Source organism: Vulpes vulpes, chromosome 6, assembly GCF_048418805.1.
Source record: "Vulpes vulpes isolate BD-2025 chromosome 6, VulVul3, whole genome shotgun sequence".
NCBI lineage: Eukaryota > Metazoa > Chordata > Mammalia > Carnivora > Canidae > Vulpes > Vulpes vulpes.
The window spans coordinates 59,505,613-59,529,904 of record NC_132785.1 but is presented as its reverse complement, the minus strand read 5'-3'; the positions used below and the strand labels follow the sequence as shown (position 1 = coordinate 59,529,904).

General features: G+C 51.7%; 1 long non-coding RNA gene across 1 annotated transcript in view; it reads right to left on the bottom strand.

The window, feature by feature from the left end:
• The window catches only part of LOC112927459 (uncharacterized), a 587,636-nt gene that overhangs the window by 239,546 nt on the left and 323,798 nt on the right, over positions 1 to 24,292 (bottom strand). The window contains exon 4 of the long non-coding RNA XR_012002062.1: positions 493 to 543. This is a non-coding gene — a long non-coding RNA (uncharacterized lncRNA). The remainder of the gene's footprint in view (positions 1 to 492; positions 544 to 24,292) is intronic.

Genomic DNA, 24,292 nt, shown 5'->3' with positions numbered 1-24,292 from the left:
TGCCCAGGACTAGTTCAGGCCCTGCCAGAGCCACTCCCGTGAGGCCTAACCTTGCCCCAGGCCAGCTCTTCGAGCTGACCTCCCTGGGCTCAGCTCACTCTATATTTCCTCTGACCAATCCAGAACCATCTGGATGGCCAGGCTAATTCCCACATCCCCATGCCTGCTTTCAGCTTGTCCTGGGCAAAGCCAGCAATTGAGTAGATGAAAAGAAGGAGCACCCTTGTCACTGACAGATGGAAGAGGGGGTCTTCCATTCTCTTGAGGGCACCTGCAGAAAGCCCCCTCTGCACAGTCCCTGTGATGGGTGAGTCTTAGGGCCACTGCAGGGAGGGGAAGACATGAGGTATCCCCTCATGGGCTTGTATCCTGGGGGACAAAGACTGCAGACAAACGTGCCGACTAAGTAATCACAAAGAATCACAGATGCTGGGAAAGTACCAGGCCTTGGAGCCTACAGGTCTGGGTTCAAATGCCAACTATGCCACTTACCTCCTCAGTGTCACGGGGTGGTGTCACCTCCTGACACCTGCATTTTCTCACCTGAAAAGAGAAAACAAAATGCTCAGTTCACCCAGTGTTATAAGGATTAAGGGAAAAATGTAGCTAAAACCCATGGTTACTTAGTGCAGAGCCGTAACAGCCAAACATGACCAAATGTTGTTACTAACAGCAAGATGGGGTCTAAGTTTTGTTAGCTGACAGCCGTGGCAGCTTCCAACAGCTATCATTAACACTCCATGTGTATCTGCCCGCGTTGTCTCCTAATTTAAAAAAGGATGAAGAAGCTCAGTGGGAATTCTGAGTGTGACAGCTTCTGAGAGTCTCCCACAAACGCCCTGGTGTCCCTGTGCTTAGCAACACAGGGGGATCTGGAAGACAGGCACAGTGAGCCCATCAGTCCCCCAGGCCTTGGCCCTACTGGGGAACCCCAGTGGGATTTCTCGCCACCCTCTCTGGGCTGGACAGGTTCCAACGACTGTGGCACTGGCCAGAGCTTGAGGGTGTGGAGACCCCTGGGCCAAGACCCGTGCCCCCTGAGCAGCAGGGAAGTAATGCCCCTGAGGGGTCTCCAGCCAGAGCGGCAGGTGGAAGCACCTGGAGCACGCCTCTGAGGAAGTGTTGTCAGACTCAAGTCCAACACAGTATTTGTTTCTTACAACAAACACCCTTGTCCCACTGAACGAGTCATCGGGCAACTAGAGGAGAGAATGGGTGCATCTGAGAATGAGAGGTGCACCCTACTGGATGCAGGAGACTAGGTGCTTCCAAGTGCAGAGAAGGACATGAGGAGAAAGGAGTAGCGAGTGGATCCAAAGACGGGGTGGGGGGCTTCTCAGTGGGAGGAATACCTGGCCACTTGTTCCACAGAGTGCACAGAACCATGGGACCGAGTGTGCACTCCGGCAGGGAGGACCCCAGTAGTCCTGGAGGGAAGGAAGGAGCAACAGGGCAGGAAGAGAGCTGCCTGGTCAGATCCGCAGAGAGAGAAGCAGGAAACACCAAATAACAAAATAAGTAAACAGTAGACTTTAGAATGGATGAAATAAAACCAGGTAAGGAGCCATCACCTCCAACACGATGGGCCGGCCTCCACTAAAAGACAGAGAACACCAGGTGGGTAGACGAACACTGCCCAGCTGTGTCCGGTGTGTGAGAAACCTCTAAAATAACCCAGCAAGGAAGGGTGGCCAGTGAAGAAGCGAGCGGACACGCCAGGAGAATGCCAGGCAAGGGGAAGAGAGGGGAGAGGGGCGGAGTGCCCCATCTGCACCGGGCAGGAGAGGACACAGGGCCCATCACAGAGCTGCCCTTTGAAAAGAGCATGTCCACCACCCAGGTGAGCCCTGTTTCCCTCAGACGGTGGGCAGGGCTGGGAACGGTGGCTCCAGCCTCCTTGGTGCCCCGGGCTCTCTGACTGGAGTGCTGAAGGCATTATGGGTAGAGCTCACTCATAGGCCAGTACCTTCTCACCGAGATACACGGATTGCAGAGTTTGTTTCATCATTAGGAAATGTCTTGCAGAATCACCAAAACCACCTCCTTTATGTTTGCATGATATCAAAACAGCTGCCGATTCGTTTAAGTCAGTGGGAAAAGTCACGTAAACCAGGAACTTCTTTGCGTGTGTGGCAACACTGCTGAACAGCTGGTTGATTCAGCTTTTGCTTTTCCACCAATATTTCTGGCTAAGCTGTGGTCCGACACTGCACGCTGCCCTATTTCCCTGTCCCTGGGCAGCACACCATGGGGGTTAGGGCAATGCGCCTGGACGTGGAGCCTAGCAGCTGCGGGCACAGGGCCAAGCTCCTCTACCGCTCAATCTGTGGAATGGGAATGAGAGTAGATCTACTCCATAAACTTACGGGCTGTTTAACTGGGCAGCAAAGTATAGTTCCTGGCACGTGGCAGGAACTGCTAGCGACAGCACACTGGCAGGTGAGCTGACATAAAGGAGGTGGCTGCCGTGGGGTACGGTTTGTGTAGGCCGTGTTTTCCCAGCTGCAGTTCAGCCTTTGGAGATGAACAATCAGCAAGTGGAATTATCTTGTTGACTCATGCCCTCGGGTCAGAATGGCGTGCTGTCTATGAAGCCCAGCTGATCTGCATTCTAGATGGCTCCATGGTCCACAGAGAAGGAACAAAGAGTTATATTTTAAAGATGAGTTTTCCTAAGCCTTCTAATCCACCTGCTTTTGGAATAAGTACACACAGCATCAAACCATATGGGAGAAGCTAAGTAAACAGTACGACGTGCACTCTCCTTCGTGTTGTCACTCACCAACAAAGGGCCCAGACAGACCAACTGGGTGCACGCAAGAGGGCAGTGGGGCCTGCTGGACTCCCAGGCTGGCTGTCCTCGGGGTCGTCTTCCCACAGAGGACACCCAGACCCACACCTTCCCTATCAGCAGGCTGACCTGAGTTTGCAGTTGGCTCTAGAGACCTTTGTGGTCCCAGCAAGTTACTTACAGGCTCTGAGCTACTGCTTCTTCTAGTAAAACAAGGATAACAGGAACTGCTTCCAGGCTTGGCTGGAGACCAGCTATCTCAACGGAGATGACACGCTTAGCCTAGGAGTCCCTCGGGAGATGGTAACAATGGTGGTGGTGACAGTGGTGACAATGACAGTTGCCATGGCTGTGGCCATTACCATTATTAATGTCGAGTGGACAGAAGGACTCCTGTCCACCACTCTCTGCCCTGGGGAAGGTCTCTCCCTCTGGAGGGGGGGCCTTCCGGCAGGGCAGGAATACTCTGCAGGTGAGGAGCAGTCACAGGTGGCTCCTGGCCGGGGTGCAGGGGCTCAGAGCACAGCCATGGGCTCTCCAAGTGGCTTCGGGCCGTCCTGGATGCTGCGACTGCAGAAGGCCTTGGGCTTCAAAGACTGTGCCTCCCCCTCCACACACAAAACAGCACAGCAGCAGCCGGGGCTACGTCCCAGGCTGGGGGTCAAAGGACAGGTCCTTGTCACGGCAGAAAGGGCCCAGCTTTCAGTCAGGAGAACGTGGCTTCGTGCAGAAATGCCTGTTTCTTTCATGGTACAGGAGAGTGGGCCAAGGTTCTTTCATTCCATGAGAACGCTCTCGAATGCCCCACGGGTGTAAAGTGTATAAAAAGCCCATCTCTGCACAGTTCCTGAGAGCCCCCTTTAAAAACCATTTCTCTGGAAGCACAGACAGGTCCGCCGCATGCAGAGAGTGTGCGCGTTCACTTTGCGCTTGCAGAGGGCGGCTTCCCGGAGAACGAGGTGCAATATTTATAAGTTTCACAGCGTTTGCCTGGCGGGACGGCGGACTCGCCTCCAATCTTTCCTGACCTCTCTTTGCTCCTTCTTTCCACATTCATCTTTGACACAAACCGAAGCCAAGACCAGAAATCCCGCTCCCCAAACAAAGCAAACAAAAATAAAATAGAAGGTAAACTCTCTGTCCATAGAGCCAAGATACAAATGTGCCGCTGCCCTCTGCCAGGCCATGGATGCAATGGGCGGTCCCGGGGCGAATGCGGTCGTCGGAGGCAGCCTGGCGCCCCCACCGAGGGGACTCCTGACAGGAGCAGGCAGCCTGGCCAGGAGGGTCACAGCTTCAGGGCAGGCCAGGGGCATTTCCGAGGGAGCTCTTGGGGACCGGCCCTGGCACATCGAGAGAAGAAACACAGAGACAGGTGTCCGCTGAGCCCATGGGGGTGTGCAGGAGGTGGGAGACCCAGCAATGCTCACAGCTCAAAAATCACCACGGAGCCTTAAGGCCGGCCTCTGGACACAACGGGTGAGCCGGGAAACCACCATGAGTATCGCTTTTCACCTGGATTCTCCCTCCCTTTCCCCAACTGTCCAGCAAACTAGGGCCCTGTGCCCCCTCCCGCTGCCATCCAAGCTCCTGGCCCAGCCGTGAGTGGGCTCAGCATGGCCCCCTGGGATGCTGTGTCTGTCCACACCAGCGCTGAGCACAGCACCTCAGAACTCCCATCTCTGTCTGGGATAGAAGCGCTGGGCATATTCTCCACACAGGATCATCGTGACAGTGATGGTGCCACCACGGCACGCCTGCAATGTCATGCATAGCCCAAGACCCAGTGAAGAGGGCAAGCAACTCTGACTCCAGGAGGCCCCAGTTCTCATTAATGACTGCTAGGGACATGAATACTCGCATCTCTGCAGGCATGTGAACGAATGATTTCAGGAAAATCAGCCTACTTCTGTGAACAGGACTTCATGCACATCTCCGCTGGCAGGTGCAGACTCCGAGTGAGGTGCGCCTTCCTTCCCTCCTCCGCACTGAGAAGCCGGACGGGAGGCAGGGCGGCTCGTGGTGAGACTGGCCGAACGCCGGTTAGCTGAGGAAGGCGATTCTAGTCCGCCCCAAGGTTGGTTCTCTTCCGGAACTGGCTGGGTTCCTCCTCCAGGGCATCTGCTGGCAGGAGGAGGGCAAGTAGGGATTACGTGCGACGCGTGAGCTGACGGACCGAACGAGGCTGAACCTGGGAAAGGGCCGGCCAGCACGAGCACAGATGCTAAGAGGGCCAGATGCAGGTTGGGCTGACCTCTCTGCGCCCTGGCCCGCGGGAAGCACTGGGGACTGTCTAGGAGTGGGAGGTGGGAGCAGCAGGGGGTCTTCCTGTGACCCCTCTTGCCTGGGTTCCTACCCAGGAGGCACTAGGCAACAGCTGCACCCCAGGACTGGGGATTCTGTCCCTGAGGGTCCGGTTCCGGGGCTTTGGTAAAGCAGCACGGCCTTGTTATGAGCTGGGCTGTGTCTCCCGAGAGAACATATTGCAGTTCTCACCCTTAGGACCTCGGAATGTGACATTATTTGGAAATAGGGTCATCCTGCAGAAGGAGTTAAAGATGAGGTCATTAGGCTGAGGCCCCCTGAGAGGGGAAGAGGTGCGGAGACAGGCTTCCACAGAACGAAGCTGCCATGTGACAGTGGAGGCAGAGATTGAGGCGTTGTGTCTACGGGCCAAGGCGCACCCCAGCCACCGGAAGCTGAGGGGCCTGAACAGACTCCATGGCCTCAGAAAAAGCCAGCCCAGCCAACACCTCTTTTTTTTTTTTTTAATTCTAGTTGGTTATCATGCAGTGCAATATTGGTTTCAGCAGCAGAGCTCCATGATTCCTCAGTTGTGTACAACACCCAGTGCTCATCTCATCGCCCAGTGACCCATCCCCCAACCCTCTCCCCTCCAGTGACCCTCAATTTGTTTCCCAGAGTTAAGAGTTTCTAATGGTTTGCCCCCCTCTACTTTTTTCTTGTTTTTTCCTCTCTTCCCCTATGATACTCTGTTTTGCTTCTTAAATTCCACAGATGAGTGAGATCGTCTTTCTTTGACTTATTTCACTCACCATAATACCCTCCAGTTCCATCCACATCGTTGCATATGGTAAGATTTCATTTTCCTGATGGCTGAGTAACATTCCATTGTATCTATAGACCACATCTTCTTTATCCGCTCATCTGTTGTAGGACATCGAGGCTCCTTCCACAGTTTGGCTATTGTGGACATTGCTGCTGTGAACATTGGGGTGCAGGTGCCCCATTGTTTCACTGCATCTGTATCTCTGGGGTAAATCCCCAGTAGTGCAATTGCTGGGTTGTAGCTCTGTTTTAAACTTCTTAAGGACCTTCCACATTGTTTTCTAGAGTGGCTGCAGCAGTTTGCATTCCCGCCAACCATATACCAGGGCTCTCCTTTCTCAACCTCCTTGGCAACACCTGTTGTTTCCTGACTTGCTGATTTTAGCCATTCTGACTGGTGTGAGGTGGTATCTCATTGTGGTTTTGATGCCAACACCTTCATTTCAGGCTCCCAGCCTCCCAACTGTGAGGCTGTTTCTTAAGCCACCCAGGTTGGGATGCTCTGTTGGGTTGCCCCAGGGCACACCCACAGCTGTGAACACCTGTGCCCACACTCACTGCACTGGGCAAGAACACAGCTCATGGGCACATCATGTGTGAACCTGAGCCTACTTTTTGTTTCTTTTTCCTGCTTTTGTCTTTTAATTTAACTTTATCTTTTATTAGCATGAAGGGTTAAGAGAAAACTCTGAGACAGGTTTTCATGAAGCCCAGATGCTTGTCACAGGGCAGTGCAGTAGCAGTGACCCCAGCCAGCAGCCTGGGAGCCGGTGAGGGCTGCAGACCCACGGAATCCAAGCCCTTGGGAGGAAGGGTGGGTGCACAGCAGTCTGTGCCTGAGGTAGACACAGCCTGGGAATCTGGAAGCATGAGTTTCCAGAGAGCAGGGGCTTCCCAAGGGTGCTTGCCGGCAGCTGCACAGCATGATCTCCTGATACCTGAGGAGGAAGCACCACACAGCCTGGGTGCCCTTCCCCCATGCCTATGTCCTCCGGCCTCTTCCCCAGCCAGCCAAGGGATACCTGTGCTGCTCTGGGGGTCCCCGGGACTCGTCCCCAGCTAGTAGCCCAGGGTTCTGCACACCCTCTGGGTCTCAGGCTGCTGAGTGCAACTTGCAGAAGGACAAAGGCAAAGGTCGCCAAGCAGGTGTCCAGTGTGTCCTCGTGTGGACAGACCAAGAGGATATTTAGAGCAGCCTTGCTGAGTTCTGACGCCAGAGCTTCAAGACCAGAGTCGACTGGAGACATTGCCCACGGACACTTGGGGAGCACATGGAGGTTTTCCAACGTCATGGCCCAGGACCCTGTGCACATCACACTCGCGCATTTGCACAGGCCGCCACATCTAGCTGAAAGCATCTGATGTACCCTACCAGCCGCGGTGTAATCAGAGCAGGAAGCACTCGTTCTGGATTAGCCATTTTGGGGTATTATCCTAATAGAGCATTATTTTTAAACTACCACAATATTTTAATTACATTCTCAGCATGAATCATTATGTACCTTAGTGAGAAGGCACTTCTGGCTGTAATTGCACACTGGAGGCCCGTGACGCTATCGATGAACGTAAGTCCCGAAACGGATTGATGGACAGATGGGATCAACAGCCGCTCTCCACCCAGCACCTCTGTGAGGTGTGGTTGCGCCTGCTTCTTGTGTTTTCTCCTGCCACCCCGTCCCCTTTCCCACTGCTGTGCCCTCCCCCATCCCCCTCTCCCATCCCCCCTCTCCCCTCCCCACTGCTGTGCCCCTCCCCTCTCCTTCTCCCCTCCTCCCTTGCTCTCCCCACTCCTTCCCCCCATGCCCATGCCCTTCTCTCTTCCCTCCCCACCCCTTCCCCTCCCCTTCCCCTTCCCCCACCTTCCTCTCTCCCCCTCTCCCCTCCCCTCTCCTTCTCCCCTCCTCCCTTGCTCTCCCTTCCCCCTCCCCTTCCCCCATGCCTATGTCCTTCCCTCTCCCCCTCCCCACTCCTTCCCCTCCCCACCCCTGTCCTTCCCCTCCCCCTCTCTCCTTCCCTGTCCTTTCCTCTCCCCCTCCCCCCATGCCCTCCTCCTCCCCTCTTCTCCCTTCCCTCTCCCTCCCCTTACCTCCTCCCCTGTCTCTAGCAAGGATCCAGTGCCTCCCAGGAATTCTCCTCAACTGCAGGGACCTCAGCAGGGCTCAGTGGTCCCAGCACTGTAAGTGTATCCTTACCCAGGAGGAAGTACCTGCACAGAAGCAGGGGTCCCAGGGGTCTGGAGGGAGCTGCAGGCGAGGACACTGCCCCCCCCCCCCCCCACACACACACCACCAGCTCTGGTGAGTTCTGAAATCATGTGGGAGCAGGAGGACTCCTTCCTGCATTGTTACCATTTCCCCTTCCATCTGGGGGTGAACACTGAGGTGCTGAGGGAAGGGGTGATGGAGGCTACAGGGATCTGTATGCAAAGATGTCAGTGTCGGGTCCAACCTCAGGACTGCCCTTGCCCTCGGGGGTCCCTCCCGCCAAATTACCTGCCGTGTGTCTGCCGTGGACTCCACTTGGCACGAGGCCAGGCTCCGCTGCACTTTCCCACAGCCACGCCGGTCCCCACCCACCCCAGATCCAGGGGCTGAGAGACAGGGCTCTCTTGTGTGCTTCACATGCCAGAGCAGAGCGAGCGGAGGGCCCATGGCCAGCAAGGTGCGCCTCCTGACCCACCTCCTCCCCCACAGCACCGGTTTCCCTCCCCCTGGTGGGACTTGATCCCAGACAGGCCCAAATGCAGATCTACACTCCCAGCCTGACCCCCTGTGCTCCTGAGTGCTTCCATCAGACTGGCTTCTCCTCCAGGCCTACCGTGTGTCGCTAATTCCATGTCCTGCCCCAGACAGCTCCAGGGCCCAGGCCCCTCCCTGGGAAAGCTGCCTCCACCGGCGGCGCTGGGTGAGTATCATGACCAGGCCCATTGGCAAACACTGACAATGCTCCACGCGGCCTCCTGCAGACCCTGGCTGGGTGGTTCAACTGGCCACCGTCCCTTTAGCTTTTCTTGTTCATGTCCATGTGTGCATGCATGTGTCAGAGAAGGGCTGCAGATGGGGCCATGGTCACTGACAAGGCACTCAGTGTTGGGCCAGCGGAGTGGAGACCCCCGTGCAGTGAGCATACTGAAGAGAGTTTGAGCACTGCTGTGAGGAGCAGACAGGGGCGAGTGGCCGAAGGAAGGTGGACAGGGCACCCACACCCCCAACACCCCCACAGTCGCACCCACCGCTTCCGAGAACAAGGGCCAACACTGTTACCTTCCTCGTCTGTGCTCGGAGTGCCTGGCTTCTAGCTGCTTCTCTTTGCCATGTTCATACCCAGTTCTCTTAGTCATGGATAGGAGCACACTCCCCCCAGGACCCCAACTCTGCACCCACTGGGGCCTCGCTTGCCTCACTTGCTCCATGTGGGCCAGCTGGAAAGCAGACGGTCCAATGAACTCATAAGCCATCTCACTATGGATGTCTGTTTGTGGAAGTGACTGGACGATATCGGGTGTCCTTCTACTTACAATGACATCTTCAGTAGCGCCTCTACCACAAACGGTGTAGCAGGAATCCAGCGTCACCCTAAGACTCGGGCATTTAGGCTGCAGGCTCCGCAGACAGGAAACAGTGAACATGCCTCAGCCTTGCTTGGAACATTCTGGTTTATGAAGTATCCCCTCCCACTCCAGCAGGTGGGAACCTTTCATAGCACTGAGTGGGATGCAGAGCAGGCATGATCAAGTTCTTCTACAAAAGAATCGCTCATGGAACTAGAACAGTGTGCCTGTCATCATAGTGGCCTGCAACTTCTCAATCTAGCAGGGCGATGAATGACTGCTGGCCCAAACCTCATGAGGGAGACAAAGTAACAGCATCACCATGGACCTCAGGCTCTGCTGGACCCCTGCTCTGGGAGACAGAAGCCAGGACAAATGATTTCTCCAGGTCTTCCTGTCTTAAAATTCTGTCTTCTGTGGTTCTGATGCACGAAAGAGAACCCCAAGCCATGACCAAGTAGCCCACAGAGACGAATGCTTCATGCACTTGCTGCATAGACATTCTCTTCCTACAGGTAAGGCCCGACATTTATGGGGTATCTGTGCTTCTGGAGTTGGAGGCAGAGAGAGGAAGAGGAGGAAAAAGCCCTGGCCATCTAGTGAGCCCCACATCACCAGCTCATTTGTAGCTTTAAGAGCAAATGTGATCTGAGCCCAGCAGAAACCATGCCAGCCACAGAAATAGCCATGTGTTAAGGCCACGCGATGTGTGGTCTGGGAGGATAATGTGTATGCTCAGTGATGGTTTTGGGGGCACACACACTCTGACCTTTCTCGTCTCCTCCCCTCTCTGTGGGACTCTCTATAAGTGGGGTGAGCAGAGCATGTGGGGTGATGTTAGCGCAGTGGCCGCTAAATAGAAATGATGTGTAATGCCTTATTAATTAGAGCAGAGCTGCAGTGAATTTCTTGAGAAGTGTAGGTAATTCCAAGAACTAGAAATATTTGGTTCCGGTCCTGTCTGGGCCTTTCTCTGTGCCTTTCCTCCTCCTCAGGCCTTCTGCCCATGAGGACCCCCACCCCTCCACCTCTTAGTACCTGGCTTCACTCCTGTCTTCTCCACCAAACCTCCACTTTGGGGCAAAGGCTGACTCACTTCCCTGCATTGCATTGCTGGCCAGGCTCACAAGAGCCTCCCCAGGAGCATCTGAAAAGTCAGTGTGCACACGGAAAGACTCAGAAGCACAGGGGCACCCCAGCTCCTGGACTGCAGCCACAGTGGACCCCCATTACCTAAGAGCCAGCCTGCCACCTTCCCTCTAAATCTCACCTCTAAGCCAAGAACCATCCCGCTTCCCTGCTCCTTCAGGCAGCGGCGGGCCCTCGCCTGTCCCTGCTTTAAATGTGTGATTATGGATGATCAGTGCTTTGAGGTTTCTACCCCACAGTGAAGATGCACAGGCTTGAATCCTGACACAACTCCTCCCCAGTTGTGTGGCCTTGAGGCAAATTTCCTTTCACTCAGGTTTGTCATCTGCACTACGGGGACAGAGGTGCTGGGATATTCTGTGCTGGGCAGGATACCTGACCCAAGGGCTCATGACTTGAGCTGTCAGCTGCTACTACTTTTACAAATAAGCTGGGTGTTGGGAGCCTGGAAGAAGCCCTAAGGTCTGTCCTTTGGCCTCCCGTGAGTTAAAATGGTCCTACTAGCCCTCGTTGGAAGGTGGGAAGTGGGAAGCGTAAACTGGACAGGGGAACCAAGGAGTCAAGAATCAGAAAAAAGCTCAAGTCTGGGGAGGGAGCACGGCAACTGTGGCCTGGTTGTGGAGGAGGCTGGCCTGCTTCTCAGAGCTCCTTGTTGTCCTGGTGCCCAGGCAGGGTCGCACAGCCAGGCTTCCCTGGACTCTGCACAATCTCTGTGCACCTGCCAATCACTGACCCTGAGGCCCAGGCCTCCCGCCAGCCTTGTCTTAGAGAGAGCGGCGTGAAATCTGAGGGTGGCCAGGATTCAGAGAGCTTAGCAGGCTCAGTGACCTGGTTAGCAAACAACAGGGCTGGATATGAAATCATCTTCCCTTTAAATTCCCATGGGGCAACTGGGCTCTTAAAATATTTATTTAATTGAAAAGGAGACAAGGAAAGAGAAAGGCTCTAGGACAAGAGGATTCTGTGATAGGAGAACTCAAGACCTCAGGGCTGACATGATAAAGACTGCACTTTGGGGTAGGGGACAGAAAGATCACTTCACAGTGAACAATGTTGTCTCATCGGGGAAAAAAACACCAGATTTCTACTGTACACCATACACCCAAACACACTCCAGGTGGGATCACACACATGAAACATGAAACTATGTGAAATCTTTGCCACACAGGACTGCTCTTATACACAACTCCCCCTTCCTGACAGTCTGTCGAGCTTTACTTGTTAGACGGCAAGCCCCCGTGCGTGGAGTGTATGACGATGGTCTGACACCTGTGCCCCCATGCAGCCATCCCCACAATCTGGACTGATCTGGACCAGGCACGAGATCACAGTCATGCCCAGTGCTCTCACTTCTGCTCCCACTGCACCCTCCCTGGCGACCTCTGACCTCTCTGCCACCAGAGATGGGTTTGCATTTTTTACAATGTGTGTGAATAGAGCCGTGGAGAGAGTACTCTGAGGTTTCCCTTACTTGGCAGAATGACCCCGAGCTGTGTCTGTGTTGTGTGCTTCATTAGCTTGTTCCTTCATGTTCCTGGTAACAGTCTGTGGCACGGGGGCACCGACACGTGTTCATCCACTCGGCTGCTGGTAGACGGTGGGTGCGTCTACCTTCTGGGCCACGATGTGGGCTCTGCGCCAGTTGTCGTGTGGACAGCCGTTTGCTCTCTTTCCTCCCAGCGGTGCAGCAGCCACACCATACAGTCCACTGCTTCCTGGATTTAAAGAAGCTGCTAAAGCGAATTCCAAGGGGGCTGCACAGTTTTGCATTCCCACCCAAGACCTGTGGGGATTCCAATTTCTCGGCATCCTCTCCAACATGTGTGGTGGATCTAGTTGTCACTGTCCCTCTTGGTGGATGTGGAGTAGAGTCCCCTCTGCCCTCAGTTTGCATCACCTCATGACCGATGCCGCTGCACGTCCCTTTGCTCACCCACCATGTATAGCATTTCTCTGGTAAAATGTCTATTCAGATACTTTGCCCACTTTTTAAACTGGGTTATTTGTCTTTTTATTATTGAGTTCTCAGAGTTCCTTACATATTCTGGATGCAAGTCCTTTATCAGATATATGACTTGCAAATCTTTCCTCCCCATCTGTGATTTGTCTTTCCATTGTCTTGACTGTGCCCTATGACGCGCATAAGTCCTTAATTTTGATTATGCTCAATTTATCTTGTTTTCTCTTACAGATTGTGCTTTTGGTGTCAAGCCTAAGAACTCTTTGCCTTACCCTACATAAAAAATTAGAAAACAATGTTGAATTACAAAAAGGAACAGGAACAAAGAGACAAGACAAATGACTAACTGAATCAAAATATTCGAATTCATATCATAAAGTGCTAATTTGTCTAGAAGATAAAGAACTTCCCTAAATCAATAAACAAAAGACCGGTCATCTAATAGAATAAATCGCCACGGGATGGAAGCACTTCATAGAAAATGAAGTACAAATGCCTCTTATACATAAAACTACGACTTTACGCATAACAAGAGAAAGACAAATGAGAATGACAGTGAGATACCATTGTTTCTATCTCGGGTTGGCAAAGATCAGAAGGTTGGATGACACTGAGTTGATAAGGATGTCAGACGGGGGAGATGCCATCTCTGCTGGGGTCTGAGGGAGTGTAAGTTGGTACAGAATTTACAGAGGACAATCTGGCCATTTCCTATAAAAAATGCATATACTTTTTGACCTAGAAATCAGATTTCAGGAAATTCATCTATTATATATGCTGACTTAAGTGCAAAATATATGTGTACAAAGACATGCATTGCAGCATTGAATGCAATGTAAAATATTGAAAATAAGCAATAGCAGCCCAGTTATGTACCTTATGGTAAAATCTGTATAAACAATGGAATATTGCTCCTCTCCTTTTCCCTGGGTTGATGGCTCAGTGTTGAGTGAGCTCTACTCCCAGATCCCACCCCAAAATGTAAGAGGAAGCAGCTAGACTTCACAAATTGACCAACAAGAAAACTGACTTTTTGGGAGGCATTCTTTTATGTCTTCTGAATTGTGTGCATGTATTGCTCAAAAAACAAAACGAATAAGGAGATAAAAAAACAAAATGGAAATCACCACTGAGGCAGTCCTTTCGTTGAGAACTAGCCAACTAACTCAGCAAATGTACAATTTACTGAGCACCTACTGATGCCAGGCAATTTCTTTTGAGCCTTATAACAACTCTGAAATGAATGTTTATTCTTACTTATAGTTCCAGAAGCCCTGGTTCAGAGAGGTAAAGCATTTGTCCAGGGTGGCAGGGGCAGGAATGGGTGACTTGATCTAAGATGAGTTCTGCCCCCATGGACACACTTCCAGCTTCATGAAGGCACGGAGCGAGCTTTATTTGTGCTTATTTCCCTGATGCTCCCTGTGGATTCACCCTAACGACTGCTCAGTGATTGATGGACTCTTCCTATCTTCCTATCGCATAGGCCACAACTACCAGAGGGGTCTTTTTGATACCACACCCCGCCCCTGTAAATACACCAGAAGGTGTTGTGACCAAGCTCCCAAGCACATTAATTCCAAATGGAACCCACCTAAAATCCTATTATGGCCAAAGAAACAGAGCCTGAGTCCTTGTGCTGTACATGAATAGCCCAACAGGTGAGAAAAATCTCCAGAGATTTTTATGTGGCACCAGGCAACCTTCTTTCCAGGAGGTCTTTGTATCCACTCTGACTCCAGAACCATGCCCAAATACTGTGCATTTTGCTGGGTGTCACATGGAGCTCTGGTTTCAGGGCTTGTTTATTTTGGATGATTTGTTATACCAAAATCTGTTGATAACCACCCTTTGTGCCCTGGCTCATGCAGAGATTACAAACAATCTCCTTGCTCTTCGTTATTTAGTAGTAGATGGTATGAAGGAAGACACTGCCTGCCCGCGAGCAAAGACAATGCTCCCCCCCCCCCCACTCTCTCCCACCAGAAGCGGGTCTGAGATCAGAGGGTATGGCTCAGGGCAGGTACCATATTCTGGCTTCTTGAATTCTTCCCTTTCAAGCAGGGATTGGGGGAGCTCAGGAGGGCACATTTGCCCATAGACTTCTTGTTCTCCTGTTCAGTGAAGAACATCTACCGACCAGACATGTTTGTCCTGCGGGGGGGGGACATACGGCCGGCACTGCACCCGGGCACTCCTGACCCCTCACGGTGTGGATCAGCCTGTGTGCTGACATGCAGGGCTAGCCCTCGCCCCACCCCAGACTCCCACCCAGGGGCACCCCATGCACCCCTTCCTCCTGCACCCCCACCCGTGTCACTGGGCCCCATCCTAAGTAATTATGTTGCACATGAATCATTTTTTAATGTTTGGTTTAATACATACAGATTCTTTAAACAATAAAAAAAAATCAGCAAACAGCATCACAATCTGGAAATCTCTTTCTTAACATAGAAAACGGTTTCTTAATGGCACAGGGGGAGAACTCAACAGCAAGCCTGACAACATAATTAGAAGATTGTTACCGGGAAGGGAGAAGCATTCTTTACACAGCACTCACTGCTCTCAATAAGATTATTCCCCCTGAATAGCTAATCAGCTTTCTCCGGCTTCCCAAATCCATGTGCTTCAAGTCGCTCTCATGGTTCTTCCTACTTACTAAATGGCAAACAGTGACACCTCGGAAGGCGAAACGTACAGTGTTAACTGAATGTGAGCAAACAGCTCGATGGAGGCTGCGGATCCAGAGATCCCTGGCAGATTAGCGGCAATTTAGGAAGATGGTACTGTCACACCTGGGTTGACAAGGGCTGACAGGGTTTGTTGATCTCTGCTCCCGTCTCGAATTTGAGTGTCACGTTTCAACAGAAATGAGAGGAATGCAAAAAAATAAAAAATAAAAAGACCCTTTCAGGACTCGCTCTGGCTTCACAGCAAGCGTTCAGGGCACCTGAACGGTAGGCCACAGGGGCGGGGGCATAGGAGGGCTGGCCTCAGAGCCCCCTCTCCCACGTACCCCCATCCTTGCGGGAGCTGGAGGGAGAAAGTACAGCCCAGAGGGGCGGGTGGCCAAGCATGCCCCGGGGGCAAGCGTGCTCCTCAAGCTGGCGCCCAGGCTGGGAGAAAGCGCCTGCTCACGGCCGTGTCCTTGCTCCGGAGAAGGTGCGGCGCGGTCTCCGGTTGCGCAGAGGCTACTCTTGAAGATGCGGGCCTGGGGGCCTGGCGGAGCAGAGCAGAGCGCTTGTCGGGTGCGGGCCGGGCCGGCCGAGGCTAGATACGCAGTCGCGGCGACAGGCGCCCAGGCGGTGGCCCGGGCAGTGGCGGGCGGGGACAGGATGACCCGCCACCAGCACCACAGGGGGCGTGTGGAGGGTAAAGGAGGCTGGACGCCCTCTCTGCTGTCCTCCCTGGTTAGACTGGTCAGAGTATTAAGAACATGGATTCTCGTTCTTTCCAGCTCAGTGAAAACTTGGAAATTCATCATCCCATGGATCCATCTCTGTTTCACGGCTCAGAAGATGCTGGGGAGCATGTCCCTCTGCCAGGCAGGGTAGAGGTAGAGCCAACACCGGGTCTGCCTGGTCCCGCGTGCTCCCCCGCACGACAGCCTGGCACACAGGGCACCCACGGAAGCCACAGCGAGCCACGCCGATGTTTAAAGCTGGAGACGTGGAGGACATGCAGTCCCAGGGCCAGAGAACAGGGGACATGGACAGCCTGCACCCGTACCCTCCGCCCCTCCCCGCCTTCTCGGAGCAGCTTTCTGAGTAACAGCACCAGTAAGGTTCCTTTCCTTGGGAAACAGTTGGCAGTTAGCCAGACTGCTCATGTTCCAGTTTTTTTGGAAGACTGACAGGCAGCTGGTGTCCTTGGGTTTTCTTTCCTGGAGGGGGGCCCATTCTCCCTCCAAGTGGCAGTCTGCTCAAGTCCCCACCTTGCCTCGGGGTGGTTCGATGCCCAGCCGCTGCTGAGGTGAGGCAGGCCAGGCATACAATGTGCACGTCTGTTGGGCTCACCCTGCATGGAGGGCACACCAGCTCACCACGCTCGGTTGCCGTGGGCCAAAGGGACGTATGGAGTTAGGGCTGCGCACTGTGGACGAGGGAGGGGGAGCTGCACCTGGATTTCCTTCCTGAAGGAGCTCAGGAAGCCGCTGAGCCTCAGCCTGCCTTTCCCCTGGGAGCTGGGAGCCATTCTTCGGAGATTTTTATGTGATGCCAGGCAACCTTCTTTCTAGGAGGTCTTTGTATCTACTCTGAGTCCAGTCCCAGGCCTGTCCAGGTGTGGTTCAGTAGGAACCCACCACAGATAAGCCTTGACCAAAGGATAATGAAACACAGATGCTGGTTAGAGTCAGAGTAGTCTCAGTGATGCTGCTGGGACAGCCAGCATCAAAGCGACAGTGGTTTAAGACAATTAACCTTATTTCTCAGCATTTCTCAACTCAAGCTGTGGGTTGAGGATGCCCTGCAGGGCTGTCTTTCATGGATTGGCTCAGCATCTGGAAGCTTCTATCTTACGCCACCTCCATATTAACCAATGCTTCCACCATCATGGGGGAAATGGAGGAGCGTAGAGGTTCTGATATGTCATAAGTGACATGCATCCACGTTTCTTGTCACCTGGCCAAGCTTCACCTCACATAAAAATGTCCATAACTAACATCAATGCCATGTTTAAATGAAGTATTTCCTGCATCCACATGGGATGGAAGGTCCCAAGTACGGTTGGGAGTGTGATGCCTATGCACACGTCTGTGGGTGTATGTGGATTCATCCATCCAATGATTGTTTATGGAGAGCATGCAGGGTGCCCTGTGTAACCCCCCTCTTTTGCCAATCCTCCCTGTGCCTGTAGCCACCCCCCGCCAGAAACACAGAATCTGTGGCCCCAAAGCAGAAAGCAGAGAGGAGGCTGGGCTGAGTGCTACTAGGACACAGTGGATGAACTCTGGATGCACTGTCTGCTGTTTGCACGTGTCCCAGAGGAAAAAAGCAGTTCATCTGAAATGAATTTTTCATCTGCTCATAGGTATTAGAACAAGCAGTGGGAGCATCTTCTCATCATCCCACTGTGTGTTGGCCACTGTTTACCCTCCTGCCTGCTCATGTTTAATTGTAAATGCTTATGTCTTCATGTTTTCTATAATTTCACCTTTCCTTTTGAGGAGAGGCCCCACAGATTATCATTTTTCCCTATGTCTCCAGGGTTTTCCCACCATATTCCTTACAATTCCCCACTGATCCTCCTCACATCAAGGCCCTTCTCCCCATTCTCAGCTGTGCTGGCTGTGACGTGGGGAGGGCCAGTGTCCCTGCAGGAGTCTTATCTCCGAGGCCCCAGCTGCCACGGCGCCACTCTAACCCTGCACTGCTATTCCATACAGGTTTGTCTACGCAGCACGGGACAGCCCTACATGCTACCTACCCGCCTGGATTTCCCTGTCATTAACTCTGTTACTTGCTTGTCTGAGGCTCCTCCGATGCCAGGCCCAAGATCCCCCTATGACTAAATTTCTCCATCTCCCATTCCTGGCCACAGCCTTTTGCTATATTCTGGCATTTTCTCAGGCTGTTGTTTGTCTGAAAAGCCTGGTTTCATAGAAGGTTTCTAACCTTCTATTCTGATTCCATGTCTACTTCTGATCGCATTCTACATGAAAGCTGTGGAGAGTGCCCTCGGCATAACCAGTGCAAATCAAACATCCTCACTCATCTGGAAAGTCCAAAGAATATTTTTCCAATTCTTTTTGGATGTTACCTTCTTTTGTTAAATAAAGGCCTTTGCTAGGATCAGATGATCTTCATTTGTTTTGAGTCACAAGAAAGGGAGGATGCCAGGCTGAAGTCTGAAATGACACCCATAGCTCAGGAAATGACACGGTGGCAGGACAGGTCTCAATCAGAGAGGCAACAATATCTTTCCCACCATGCCCTCCACACACACACCTAGGGGGTCATTTTCTTCTACACTTAACTAAAGTCAGACTTCTAACTAGAGGGAGAATCTACCAGGTTATCAGACAATACTTGAAAGTACATAGGAAAACCCTGTCTTAATTTATGTGACAAGGCATGACTGACATGATGGTCTTCTAACCGGTCTCTCTATATCTGGGCCAAATGTAAGGAATAGAAACGTTTCAATTTACAGCCAACAAGCTGAACATGTGCTGGTGAATCAACCAATCAGAGTGTGAGAATTCAAACTCAGACCCGTAGGCTAAGGGAAAAGGCAATCAAAAAACTCAAGCTGGTGGCAACTACTGAATTTAGCTTTTAACAGATTACAGGTGGTAAGGTCATCATTGCTCCTCTATATAGGCTGTTGAGAAAATAGTGTTGCAACAAGTCTTCAGTTTCTGTTTATTTTGTCTTTTGTGGTATGAACATTGACCTCAATAAGAAGAGGTGGCCCATAGGCTAGAGAAGGCCCACACCCTTATTCTTCCCATCTACTGGCTGGCTAAAGAATTCTATCCATCAAGGTGAATCCATCTAGGGTGACCTGCTCATCTGTGAAGAAGCTATCCATTCAGATTGCCAACATTTTGGCTCATCCCCAAACTGATCAACTAAGTGGTCGTCTGCAGACACTGCACCATGCTTCCCTGGCACACCTGCCAGAAGCGTGTTCCTCTATCGAGGATGAGCACATAGTAGCTAAATGTAGAGCCAATTCCCAATTATGTCACCAGCAAAACTGGAACAGGTGACAGAAAGCGACAGGGAATCTAAGAATGAAAACTCTAGTAAACAGAGATTATCAATGCGTTCCAAAGAAAACATCACAAGATTCCAGATAGAGAAGTCTGTGTTTCATTTTTTAGTGCAGAGTACAGAGAAAGAATCCAACAGAAAAAGTCCAGTGTCTGTCTCAAAGACCAGAAGACTGTGGTCAGTTCTCAGGGACAACCTAGGAATCATGTAAACTTAGACAACCGAGCTCATTCCTCTCCCCTCAGACACCAACACAACCAAGCACCCTGTGAGGAAGGCAGAGAAAGGATGACCGGACACAAAGTCAGACACGGCTGTAGAAAGGCATCTTCCCCACATCGCCACGAGGGATCTTTCTCATTATCTAAAGTGATGTAATGAGGACAAATGAGGAACCTGCATAATCCACCAACTGGATAATCTGCCCTCTAGATAGCTAAGATTGACTAATCTGCAAGTTAATTGTTAGGTAGGAAATATTTGTCTGCTGTGAGAGTAGCTCGGTTACAACACAAAGGCTGGCTTGATTTTGTGCACTTAACACAAATCACCAGGGAAAATGCATCTCATCAACTGGCTTCTCCAATTTTAATCAATTGCTTATTATTTCCCTCCACACCAATGTATTTCCATGATTTCTGCCATGTGAAATAATCATGAAATACTCCAGCGAGTGTGGCCTGGCAGGAGAAGAAGGCATGGTCGTTGACCCTGTGCAGACAGGCTGCTGGAGGACCCTGGAGGATTTGCTTTCCCGGCCCTGGGGCCCCACGCACACCAGCGGCCTGATGTGGGGGTGGCCTGTTTGAGCGCAGTTAAGAGTAGCCTCTCCGTCAAATTATATGGAAATCATTAGCCAGGTGGAAGGAAGTTTAACTTCCGAGTTCTTAATCAGTTCGTGTGCTGTGCACAAACCAGTGAGGATGGGATGGGGGTGTGCTCCCTCCCCAGGCCACTGTACCCACTCCCCAGCCTCATGAAGGTCCATAGTCAGGGCGCTCACCAGGGAGCCGGGACTCACACGGGGCAGGGCAAGTGTGTCCCTGGGGTTCTGCTTCCCAGGCTAGCTTTCCACCATCCTGTGCCAAAGGCCTGAGTCTGGGGCGGTAGCTATTTTAGGCTGAGCTACGGAGAACAGAAGTTGAACAGGAAGAGCTTCCTAGGAAGCGTGTTGGGGAGACTGAGACACAGGGGTGCTGCCCTTCCTGGCACAGTGTGCCTTCATCAGCCTGCACTGGGCGAGCGCCCCCGAGGGTGTGCCCTGTTTCTGAGCAGCAGGTACCTGAAGGGGAGGTGTCAGGGACTCCATGACCTACGGCCACCCCAAACCCCATGGGCCCCACTGCCTACCCTGGCGAAGCACTGCTCGCAGGATGCGGTGGCACAGAGCGTGTGGGGTATGCGGGGCAGGCCACCTCCAGGCCCTGTCATCCCTGTGCAGCCTCTACTCGAAGCTCTGAGCCCAGGTCAGCTCACCTTCTCTGTTCCCACTTTCCTGCTCTCTCATGACAGCCCAGCCCACGAAATCCCAGGGTGCCTGGCTCTGACCTCTCATCTCTGCCTTTGTCACCCCTGGCGGGACCCGTCTTGCCTGCCCTGGTGTCCCCTCCAGTGCCTACTACTGTCCTACATAGACTGTCGGTGTTTGTTTTCATGGAGAAAACTGATGGCTGGGAATGCTGACTGGATGTCCTGCAGTAAAAAATAATAGTAACCTGACAGTCCGGTACGAGGCCAGTACGATTAAATAATAATGACCTCATCAGTATGAATATCATAATGAAAGGATAAACTGCATCCACAAATGGAGTCTTCTGGCTGAAGTCCATTTGGGGCCTACAACAGGCCTGCACACAGTCACCGAGCCATCACCAAGGGGGTCCGGGCAAGAGCAGCAAACCCCTCTGTGTTCAGCGGCTGTAGAGGGGCCAGAAGGAGCACGATGCTGACATCCCTGCAAAGCAGGACAGAATGGCACCCGTCCTATCCATCCCAGGGACAGGGTGAAGTCACCCAGGTGATGTGCTTGGGGCAGCACAGGTGTCAATGTCCTGAGGCTGCCACAATGCAGCAGCACAAACTGGTGGCTGAACATCCCAGAAATGTATCATCTCGCAGTCTGGAAGACCAGAAATCTGAAATCAGGGTGCCAGCAGGGCGGGCTCCCTCGGAGGCTCTGGAGGGGAATTCTTCTTGCTTTTCCCAGCCCCTGGCATGGACCAGCAATCCTGGGATCCGAGGCCCGCAGACCCAGCACTCCTGCCGGGTGGCTGTCTTCACACCATCCTCTGTGACAGTCCTCTATGTCCAAATGTCACCTTTTGTAGAGACACCGATCATACTAATGACTTCTTCCTCACTTGATTACCTCTTTTTTTTTTTTTAAAGATTAATTTATTTATTATTTTAGGGAGAGAGTGAGCAGGGTACGGGGCAGAGGAAGAGAAGTAGACTCCACACTGAGCTCAAAGACTGATGCAGGGCTCGATTCCAGGCCTGAGATCAGGACCTGAGCTGAAATCAGAGTCAGATGCTCAACTGACTGAGCCACTCAGGTGCCCCACTCACTGGATTACTTCTGGAATGACCCTACTTCCAAATAAGGTCCCATCACAGGTAGTGGGGGTCGGGACTTGAACACCTTTCAGAAGGACTCATTTCAGCCCATGACCGACATTCATGTGTTCTTCTTCTCCTGGCCCAGTCTCCTTACCATGTGCCATGAGGTCAGATGAACTCAAATCTTTTGCTCTCAAGATCCCTTTATACTATTAAAAATCATGGAAAAACAAAAAGAGTTGTTTCTGTGAGTCATATTTACTGACTATTACCATGTTAGAAATTAAAAATATGAAAATGCTTACATATTTAATTTTAATTTATTTTATTTTTTAAAAAGATTTTATTTATTTATTTGAGAGAGAGCACAGAATACAAACAGGTCAGGGAGAGAGGGAGACGCAGAGTCCCCACCGAGCAGGGAGCCCAATGCAGGACTTGATCATAGGACCCAGAGATCATGATCTGAGCTGAAGGCAGATGTTTCACCAACTGAGCCACCCAGGTGCCCCTTATTTTAATTAAAAAAAAAAAAACTATAACAAACCCATTATACATTAATACAAGTAACATATTTTTATGAAAATAAGTATATTTCCTAAAAAATAATCAGTGAGAAGAGTAGCATTCTCTTACATTTTTGCAAATCTCTTTGAGGTCTTGGGCAATGAAGGCAGCCAGCTTCTCATTCTCTGCCTTCAGTCTGCTGCTATATGTTGTTCTGATTGAAATAGAAGACAAAAATCCAGCCTCACACAGATGTGTCATTGGGGAAGGGAGGAGTGTTTTAATGGCCTTTTCAGATAGTTGTGGTTTTTCTTTGATAATCTACCAAAACACAACAAGCAGCAGTGTCTTCCAGGTTAGGTTTGTGGAATCCAGGGCCCTAGAAATAAATTGTACGCTACCACAGTGAGATGCATTAGTCTGTTTTGCCCTCCAAATGCACGATTAATTACTGTCAGGCATTGTCATTTGGAAATTAATGATTGACCAGAGTTAACCAGATCTTCCAAATATTGATACATTTTATTTATTAAGCAATATTTTTAAATATCACCACATCTCAGGAGAAACATCTTGAAGTGCTGGGGCACGTCAAGCTCACAGGAGCGGGGTAAGTTTTCGATGAAAGTTCCTGCTGTAAGCTGAGCCATCAGAGTGCTTTTCTTGAGACAGGTGTCACACTTCTGCAGCAGGAGAAGGTTCTTCTCCTTGAATCAAGATTCAAGATTTAAACAGGTGGAACTTTTTACTGCTCTATCCAGAACATTCAAAAGCAGAGCTGGCTTTCCCTAATGCGAGTGCAGGGTGATGAAGAACATGATGCTCCCGGCAGATGGGATCCTTGCTAGGCTCCTGCTGGCTCACCCCCAGCACAAACTCCAACACGGCGAGACAGGCACCCAAGGTCCTGCACCTTCTCTGTGGCTGCAAAGCAGATTACTACAACCTTAGCAGCCACGAACAAGCTCACGACTTCAGGGAGCCAGATGTCTGGGTAGAATTTAGCCACATCCTTGGCTTGGGTCCCCTAAGACAGCACTCCAGCTGTGAGTTAGGCTGTGATTCTTGTCAGCTTTCAGGTCCTCTTCCAAGCCCATTCAGGCTGTTGGCAGGATTCATTCCTTGTGGCCCTGTGGGCTAAGATCCTTGCCTTCTTGCTAGCTCGCAGCCAGGGACCACTCCTAGCTCTGGGCAGCTGCCCCTCTGCAGGCCACTCACCACATAGCTGTGGGCTTTCTCCCTCTGACAAAGGCTGGAGAAAATCTCTGCTTTCAAAGGCTCACCTGATGAGGCCAGACCCTCACAGGACAATTTCTTTGACTAACTCAAAGTCAGCTTGTTTGGGACCTTGGTGATCTCTGCAACAGCCCTTGTGCCACGAGATAGCACATAGTCACTGGGGCAATACCTTGGCCCTGCCCTCTCACTTGGAGAGAGACGCGCTTCAGGGTGTGCACAGCATAGGCAGGGATCCCAGGGGATGCCCTGGACCTCAGCCTACCACTCTTGTCTAGTGCCGTCATTGGGACCAGGCATAATATTCACAGGGCCCCATGCAAAATGAAAATGGGATCCCTTGTTTAGAAATTGCTAAGAATTTGGAGACTCCAACAACAGTTCAATGGACCAAGCATGGGACCCTCCTAGACACAGGCCCATGATCCCAGCCCTGGCTCTTACGCAAATGGTTCTCACCTTGTGGGCCCCTGTGAGGTCTCGGGCACCCGCTGGGGTCTGCAGACTGTACTTTGAGAACTGCTGAGTATGAGCATCTCAACTAGTGTCTATGGGGAAATTTGTATGATCCTAGTCACACCTAAAGTTTAAGAAGCTTCCAGCCAGAGTGAGACATCTCTCGTTTCTACCCTTGCCAGGAGTCCCTTCTGATTTTTCCTTCAGTTCAGAGAAACTTCCCCTAAGACCACCTGTGTCTGGGTAATTCAATCGCACAGGGAGTCAGGGCCTCTCTCTCACTGAGAGATTCCAGA